The 7,895-nt window shown below is 33.3% G+C and overlaps 1 long non-coding RNA gene across 1 annotated transcript; it reads left to right on the top strand.

The window, feature by feature from the left end:
- The first annotated feature begins 2,325 nt into the window (after positions 1 to 2,325).
- On the top strand, positions 2,326 to 3,496 carry LOC142181635 (uncharacterized). Its single transcript, XR_012710448.1, has 2 exons — positions 2,326 to 2,556; positions 3,023 to 3,496. It is a non-coding gene; the product is annotated as an uncharacterized LOC142181635 (long non-coding RNA).
- The last annotated feature ends 4,399 nt before the right edge of the window (positions 3,497 to 7,895 follow it).

Genomic DNA, 7,895 nt, shown 5'->3' with positions numbered 1-7,895 from the left:
TAGATATTAATTAAGAAACACTACATGAAAAAAGACTAACATTTTCTCAATTCTCATAATGATAATTTTATTTTTGCACTATTCTCATAGGTGTCATTGGAACCTAAAAATAGCCACAAAGTGAAATAATAGCTCATATTTATGGCAAAACACAAAGATTGACACGATATAAGCGATTCTTTGATTACGATGTGACTCTTATACTACTACTATATATATATATATATATATATATATATATATATATATATATATATATATATATATATATATATATATATATATATATATATATATATATATATATATATATATATATATATATATATATATATATATATATATATATATATATATATATATATATATATATATATATATATATATATATATATATATATATATATATATATATATATATATATATATATCCTTAATTTAAAATTCACTTTAATCGGCTATCTAAAAGTTTAAATAATTTTTTGGCCGGATTTATTTCAGTATGACTCCACTTTAAGTTTATAGATATCTCTAGCCCCAGAATTTAAATTTTTAATACCCTATATATACAAAAAAAATTGTTCTTTGATCATTAAATGTTAAATTAGTTAATTATTATTATAAAACATTGCATATATTGTCTTAAAATGGTCAAGTAGTTTATTTTTCGACACCATACTTGTCTTAACCTCAATGCAAACTACTCAAATTGCATTCCAATTCAAATTTGAAGATCATATCAGTTTGTTAGTAATAGTGATTTTTAAAAACGACACATAATGTAAATGTAAAAAAAAATATTATAAGATATCCTTATCTTATAATCTATGTATTTGAGTTGAAAAAAATATATTTGAAATCGATGAGATTAACTTTCAAATTTTTTATACTCAACAAAGATGAAACATAAGAAGAAATTTATTGTCATCTTTTATTTCTGGTTTTTAGATCTTTCTAACAATTTTTTCAATATTTATTTTCTTTTATCTTATTTTTTATATTGTTATTTCTTTTGTTACAAAAAATTAATTTATTTCACTATAAAGGGATGAGTTTTAATAAAAATTGTCTACATATGAACTTTAATTACATCTTTAGTCTTTTCTTGAAATTATTTCATATTTTTGTTTTGGCTTTATCTAATCAGCCTAAATATGTGTTCATCCCACCACTTAAATTAAAAAATTGAATAGCATGTAATTTATATATAATCCATATATAATATGTGTATAATCATGTGTTGTCGGTATATCATCTATTTATATTATCTATAAAAAGTAAAAAATAAATATGACCGGATATTATGTAAATATTCCATAAGATTTCGGTTTTTTGTGTTTATCCATGATATAAATTCTATTATAATAATTTTAAAACTCTCTACTAATGTTCAAAAATATCTTATCTTTGAATTAAAAAAAATAAAGTGTTTTTTCGAAATAATTTGTTTACATTTAAAAAAACAATTCACGTCATACCAATTTTTTCTTTATATATACTCTTTGTTACACTTAAAAGTCGTTATAGAAACTATAAATTTGAAATCAGTTTCTCTCTTGTTGAGTTTGAAAAAAAAACTTTTCACATAATCTAATGATTCAAAACTAATACTCTTCAACGAAAAAAAATATTATACCCTTACAATATTGGCTTGACTACAGCTAAATGAAGGGGTTTCAGCTTATACCCTTCAATTTCTTGAATGTGCTAAATTGAAATTAATGATACCAATTGTATAACCAAAGTTTGTTATTTGTTTGATGTCTATTTATGCAAATTGACTCTTCAAACAAATATTCTTCAAGTAGCAAAAATAAACATTTTTTTAATACTGACTGATTTTGTGATGTTTCTTTCTCTAGCATGTATGTTTACTTTATTATATATCTAAGTAAACTTTTATTGGGTTTTGTAAACTCTTTTTTGTTATTTAGATAAACATAGACGTGTACCCTATATATTACATTTATTTTAAAAGAATTTCGTTTTATTCAAATCTAGCTACAGTGTTTCAAAGAAGTATACTTATATGATTTTAAATGTGAAAAGGTTTTATAGTTATATGGAGTGATTTTTTTTTGTTAGAGGCGAAGTACTATTTAAATAATTAGAAAAAATAACAAAAGTTCCTAACATGATTGCATATGATCATTTACCGAATTAAGTATGATAACATGATAAAAAAAGATAAATTTTATTTTTAATTTAAATTCAAATTTTAGAACTTTATCTATAAATTCAAAATTATCTTTTAATTCAAATACCGTATATATATATATATATAGATAGATTTCCCAAATACTCTCCTCTTTGTAGTGACGCGTTTCTAAAATTTGATGATGAATTGTGTGGAACAACTGGATTCCACCTTCTCCTCTCTACTGATTTTCAACTTCCATACCCATTTGTGTCATTTTTCCTTCTTCAGACCATTCATTTCTCTCTCTTTCTTGCTATGTTCCTTTCCGCTATTTTTTCTTATTTCTCTCTAGTCTGGGCTACCTCACATACATGATATTTGCTTTATGTTCTCCCTTTCTTCATTTGTGATTACAGGTTTGCTACTTCTTATTCTCTGTGCATGAAGATTATACTTCTGAGAATCAATTCATGTGTAAGGATCCTTATGTATAAAAAGAAAATGTTTAATTTCTAGAGCCAGAACAATTAGCAGCCCAATCAGGAGAAAGAGTTAATTTCAAGCCCTTGGGGTGCATTTATCTATTTTTTTTAAACAAAAATTTTAGTGTCTGTTTTTGTTTCTGTAATGATAACAGTCAGTTACTGATTTTGATACTTTATTTGTATTGAGCAGTTCTTCTTGGGTAAATACTTCAGCTTTAATAACGGGATATAAATTTTTAAAAATACTTCACCTCTAGATTCAATTTCTGTGACTGACTTGGCTTTCTTATAATTTTGCTTATGTATCAACTTGGTGCACACTGAGGCCTGAGGTTTCCAATATTTTTTAGTTCTATCCCTCAATATTGAATCGCGTAACATTATCAATTTTGTGAAGGCAATTGTCAAAGGAAACTGTATTGGGAAAAAACTGAGTTTATATTAAAGATATGTGGCATGACACGTGGATTAGTTAAATGGTCAAAGCGCAGCAATTGACTAAGAGGCACGGATGGAGACAGCCACGGGAAGAAGAATTTAAATAGGCACGAGACGACTTATAGATACGAGTCTCGTATCAATTTAAATTATTTACAGCCAACGGATTAGAAGGCATTGAAGGCAAAGATCTGATGACAGAAAGGAGTCCAAATTCATTATTAAATACTTGATACGTTACAAAATTGGTATTTAATAGGAATGATTGTATAACGACTTATTTAATGTCATTTATTACTCATGATTATATCATTAAAGCTGAGACTTCATTCCTTTACCTAGAATTATCTATAAAAGGAAGAAGTATCATCATTTGTAAGGACACGGAATACTATTGAGAATTTATTGAAATACACATCTATTTGCTTTTTTACCATCATTCTCAAAAGTATTTTATTTTTGTCTCCTGATTATCAGTAACCCGAATTTCTTTTTAGCTTTGACCAAAGACTCAGATTTTTGGTTAAACAAATTGGTTCCGTTACCGGGAATCTGATAATCTTTCCTTTTAAGCTGTATCTTATCTATTGTCGTCATCATGTCAAACAACAACGCCGACAACAATAGTAATAACACATTGGGAAACCATGAGAATCAAATACATCAAAATCAAGATGATGTGGTTCCCTCTCCTCTAAATTCACCACGTCAATCTCGTAAAGGCACTCCTATTACTGAATCCCGTGCTGATCAACAAGAGCAATCTGAACATTTTGAAGGAGTTACAACTGAAGCTTTGCAAAAGCTAATTGATGCACAGGTCGGCAAAGCTCTTCAGGCACTTGTTAGTCGATTGCCTGCTGCGCCACCTACACCAACTCCTAATAATAATACATTGGAGAACCCCCGTTCTGGTCTTGATAATTCTGGAAACGGAGCAACCCCCAGTGAACCACAAGAAGGGGGACCAGGTAATTTAAATAATTCGTATTTGCAAAATTTAGTACTAACCTTGCAGAAACAGCTTAAAGAACAAAATGAGCGTATTGAACAAATCCCTGGAGTTCCGCCTGTAATAAAAGGAGTAGACATGGACAAATACTCACAGCAACCATGGAAGCCTAGTGCTGCTCCCCTTCCAATTCCGAAAAAGTTCAAAATGCCTGACATCCCGAAATATGATGGTGCTACAGACCCACGTGACCACGTAACTGCATTTACAACCGGCGTAAAAGGCAACGACTTGACCAAACAAGAAATTGAATCAGTATTGGTCAAGAAATTTGGAGAAACACTCACCAAGGGTGCATTAACCTGGTATTCTCTTTTATCTGAAAATTCTATTAATTCTTTTGCTGAGCTTGCAGATTCTTTTATTAAAGCACATTCAGGAGCACAAAAGGTTGAGAAAAGGATGGAAGATATTTTCAAAATCAAACAAGGGGATTCAGAGTTGCTTAGAAACTTCGTTGATAGATTCCAGCGTGAAAGAATGACTCTACCTCGTGTGCCTGACAATTGGGCTGCTATAGCTTTTGCAAGTAATTTAAATGACAAAAGTTCTGAAGCCACGAGACGACTCAAAGAAAGTCTTCGAGAATTTCCTGCAACCACATGGAATGATGTTTACAACAGGTATAGCACGAAGCTGCGAATCGAAGAAGATACCGTACCTAAGCTTCATCATGAAGAAAGGGGCGGTACCCGAAGGTCAGAAACCGAAAAAAGATCAGGTAAAAACAGGTACGATCCATATATGGGACCTGCAGGAAAGGACCCACGGTCGAAACAAGATAGCCAGCAATATGATCAAAAATCGAGGAACCGGGATTCTGGCTCTTCTTCAAAGTTCAGGAATGATCGGAACAGACAAGAATCACGAGATGATGATAGAAGTTTAAAGGCACGATTCGGTGGATATAATTTTAATGTCTCTACCTCCGAGCTCGTAGCTGTTTTAAGAAGCATGGGAGATAAGGTACGGTGGCCAAAAGAGATGCGGTCAAATCCAAGTAGACGCAATCCGGATCATTGGTGCGAATTTCACAACGATCACGGGCACAAAACTTCAGAATGTAGATTCCTGCAGAGTGAAGTGAATCATTTATTGAAGCAAGGGTACCTCACTGAGTTATTTAGTGAGAAAGGAAAACAAGCTTATATGAAAAACAGACAAGAGCCACCACAACCTCCTTCACCCAAGAGGACAGTGAATGTCATAAGCGGGGGAGAAGATATTCACGGCGTAACCTACACAGCCTCCAACAAGGTTTCTAAGGTAACGATTACACACGGGAAACGGGTGCGGCAGGTCCTTGAAAATGAAAGTATTTCGTTCGATGACGCAGATACCGAATGAGTGACAACTCCACATAATGACGCACTAGTAATATCTTTACTTGTACATGATACTAATGTAAAACGAGTTTTGATTGATCCAGGGAGTTATGTAAATATTATATTACTAAAGGTACTACGAGAAATGCAAGCTGAAGACAAAATGATACCCAAGGCGCACACCTTGTCAGGCTTCGACAATTCAAGTGTAGTAACAAAAGGTGAGGTATTTCTAACAACTTTTGCTATGGGTGTTGTGAAGGAAACTAAATTTCAGGTAGTTGATATGGAAATGGCCTACAATATGATCATGGGGAGACCATGGATACACGATATGGACGCTGTCCCATCAACTCTACATCAGGTTATTAAATTCCCATCACCATGGGGAATTTGCCAAATTCGTGGGGATCAGCAGATGGCTAAAAGTGTCAACGCTGTAACAAGTACGAGCGCCGAAAATAAAGAAAAGTAGCAATTACAGGAAACAGTTGAAGGTAAAAAAGATCAAACTTCAACTGAACAGGAAAAGACGGATTTGGACTCAAGACCTGACACAATTCAAGAACCTGAAGAAAATGAAAGCATCAAAACGACAATTGAAGAGCTTGAGGCAGTGATGTTATTTGATCAATGGCCTGAACGGAAGGTTTATGTCGGGGCCAATTTAAGCACGAACATGCGAGGTATGATAATCGAATTTTTAAAAGCTAACTTAGACTGCTTTGCTTGGTCCCACACTGATATGACAGGGATACCACCAAATGTGATGACTCACAAACTCAATGAGGACCCTTCTTTCACACCAATAAAGCAAAAGAAACGGAAACAAGGTGCTTTCAAGAACCAGGTGATTCAGGATGAAGTCCAAAAATTATTAAAAATCGGATCAATCCGTGAGGTAAAATATCCTACTTGGTTAGCTAACACGGTGGTTGTACCCAAGAAAAATGGTAAGTGGCGTATTTGTGTAGATTATACCGATTTAAATAAAGCCTGTCCAAAAGATTCTTTTCCCTTACCGCATATAGACCAACTAATTGATGCAACCGCAGGTCATGAACTTTTAAGTTTTTTAGATGCATACTCGGGATATAATCAAATTAAAATGGATCCTGGTGATGAAGAAAAAACTTCTTTCATCACAGACAAGGGGACTTACTGTTATAAAGTAATGCCCTTTGGCCTCAAAAATGCTGGGGCAACCTATCAAAGGTTGGTCACCAAAATGTTCCAAGAACATTTAGGGAAAACAATGGAGGTATATATAGACGATATGCTCGTCAAAACCCAGCAATCTCATGATCATATTTCTCATCTATCTGTTACTTTTGAAATTTTACGAAAATTTAATATGAAACTCAACCCAGAAAAATGTGCATTTGGAGTTGCATCAGGTAAGTTTTTGGGTTTTCTTGTTTCTAATCGTGGTATTGAAGTGAATCCTTCTCAGATCAAAGCAATAGAAGAAATCCCGGATATCCTTACTAATAAAAAGGAAGTACAAAGATTAACGAGAAGAATTGCAGCTTTGGGGAGATTTATTTCCAAATCCTCAGAAAGGTGTTTTAAGTTTTTCTCTGCACTTAAAAAGCAAGATCATTTTGAATGGAATGAAGATTGTCAACAAGCCCTTAGAAATTTGAAAGCTTATTTGTCAAAACCACCGTTGTTGGCAAAACCGAAGGTGGGGGAAAAACTTCTCATTTATCTGGCCGTATATGAAGTCGCAGTAAGTGCTGTTTTAGTCCGCGAGGACCAAGGTAAACAATCTCCTATTTATTATGTAAGTAAGTCCTTATTGGAAGCTGAGACACGATACCCACAGCTAGAAAAATTAGCATTAGCTTTGATCATGACATCTAGAAAGTTAAGACCTTATTTTCAATGTCATCCCATTGTTGTAGTTACTGCTTTTCCGCTTCGAAATATTTTGCATAAACACGAACTTTCAGGAAGATTAGCAAAATGGGCTATAGAACTAAGTGAGTATGAAGTTATTTATCAACCCAGGACCGCTATAAAGTCTCAAGTACTAGCTGATTTCGTGGCTGATTTTAGCTAGGGGATGCATTTAGAAGCAGAAAAAGAATTACTAGTTTTTAATGGCGCGAACCCGGGGACTTGGGTTTTATACACTGACGGTTCATCTAATGTAAAAGGGGCAGGCCTAGGAATAGTCCTCGTACCACCTGCGGGTGAGACCATTAGACAGGCTATAAAATGTCATTCTATAACTAACAATGAAGCAGAGTATGAGGCTGTAATTGCAGGTTTAGAATTGGCACGAGAACTCGGCATAACACAGATTATAATCAAGAGTGATTCTCAACTCGTGGTTAATCAGATGCTGGGGACTTATACAGCCAGAGAATCACGAATGCAAGAATACCTCGCAAAGGTACGGGAGTTAATAAAGCAATTCCAAACTTGGAAAGTAGTGCAGATCCCAAGAGATGAGAATGTAGAGGCAGATGCTTTAGCAAACCTTGCAT

This window comes from Nicotiana tabacum, chromosome 1 (assembly GCF_000715075.1).
Source record: "Nicotiana tabacum cultivar K326 chromosome 1, ASM71507v2, whole genome shotgun sequence".
Lineage (NCBI taxonomy): Eukaryota > Viridiplantae > Streptophyta > Magnoliopsida > Solanales > Solanaceae > Nicotiana > Nicotiana tabacum.
This window is presented reverse-complemented; position numbering and strand designations above follow the sequence as displayed.